Genomic DNA, 1865 nt, shown 5'->3' with positions numbered 1-1865 from the left:
ATGGTACATGCGTTGATGGTAGCTGGTATTATAAAAGGATGAGAAGGAGGAAGAAGAAGAAGAGAAGGAGAAAGAGGAGGAAGAAGAGAAGGAGAAAGAGGAGGAAGAAGAGAAGGAGAATGAAGAGGAGGAGGACGACAAGGAGGAGGAAGAGGAGAAGAAGAAGAAGAGGAAAAGATGAAAGAAAGGAAAGAAAAAAAGACACTGGACTGAAAGATTAACTATTTACGTAGAGTCAAATTGATGTTAACAGCCAGCAATTAACGCATAACGAGCTTGTTAACATTTGCCCCACATGTAAAAACTATACTCAGGCGCCAATGACTCACTCTCAGCTTCATAAAATCGTCTGAAGCTAAGCAAGTGAGAGTATTATGATTTTTTCGGTAATGAGGGGGTTAGTGGTGCAATATTAACACTCTCAGGCTCCGATAACTCACCCTCAGATGAATAAAATCGTCTGAAATTAGATAAAAGAGAGTACTATGATTTTGTCCGATCATGAGGGGGTTGATGGTGACAGTACTATCACTCTCAGCTTCCTATAACTCACTCTCAGCTGAATAAAATCGTCTGGCTTTAGTAGGAATGGGATACTAGAATTGTTTCGGCCTTGAGAGGGTTACAACTTACATAAGGCTAATTATCGTTAACTACTGGTAATTGAAACACGAGGGTGTTCACTTTGGTCCTATTATGAACAGTTTGTCTTTATCTGATTATTTTGTGGGTTACTTTTATGGTGAAAAAAGAATACGATCTATTATTATTATTATTATTATTATTATTATCATTATTTTTATTATTATTTGTTCGTCCAAATGTAAATGAAGCCAAGAAGACTCAGAACATAACGGAATAATCAGTTTGTGTTAATATGTCAAAATAACTAATAATAATAACAACAACAACACTAATAATAATAATAATAATAATAATAATAATTTCTTTACTCTTGGCCAGATCTGTGAGTAATTATGGTAGCTTTAAAGATTTTCTTTTGTTTAAAATAATATAATACGAAATCGGTAATTCGTAGGCAAAGGATTTAATAACAGGATAAATCGTGCTGAGGGTCTCAAAGAATCAATATTGTTGGAGAATTTTTATAGATCTAATTCCAAATACTGATGCATTTCTTAGTCAAAGCATCAAAATTGGAACAACAGTAGATATTCTGGGATGTAATATTAGTTGACTTATAATTTTTGATAACATTCACTTATTTATTCTGCTTTGTATAACTGTAATAGTACACACACACACACACACACACACAGAGTATGGCGATAATGGAAGGATTTATAGAACACAGAGGAGGACAGTAAGGTGTAATAAGCAAAACAAATCGCTTAGGAAAAGGTATCAGGGAGCTTCCTTACCTGACGAGAATCCCTGCCCAACACTGAAAGGATAGTAACTGGGAAAAACAGGGTGATGAGAGCGGTTCCTAAGCTATACTCCTTTCACACTAACTTGGCCCAGATTTTATTATTATAGCGTATTTCACGTAGCTCAGTGCCTGAAAAAAAGACAGTACTATGGCTCAGCATCCTCTATATAGCACTTCTTCGTGACTAGCACCAGTGTCTAGTATTAATATCTTGTTAAAGCTTAGTATTCAAAATGGACAGGTGGCAATTTTAGGCCACGTAAAAGAATGGGATTATCGCTTATCTCATGCACTAGACAGCTGGACAGAAAAGAGCTGGGAGTGTACAGTGAAGTTATTTACGAGGGTCAAGGTCAAATAACCCTATTGAGGTCAGTAAGTTGGGTCAGGCGTGTGTGTGAGTGTTTTTTTGTTTTTATAGTGCTAGCTGTTTTTTTGTTTTTTTTCCTGGGTAGTTGTGTTTGTGTTTGTG

Source organism: Coenobita brevimanus, chromosome 43 (assembly GCF_032717465.1).
Source record: "Coenobita brevimanus isolate Jiangsu-jjx chromosome 43, ASM3271746v2, whole genome shotgun sequence".
Classification (NCBI taxonomy): domain Eukaryota; kingdom Metazoa; phylum Arthropoda; class Malacostraca; order Decapoda; family Coenobitidae; genus Coenobita; species Coenobita brevimanus.
The sequence above is the reverse complement of the archived record's forward strand: the minus strand, read 5'-3'. Positions refer to the sequence as shown.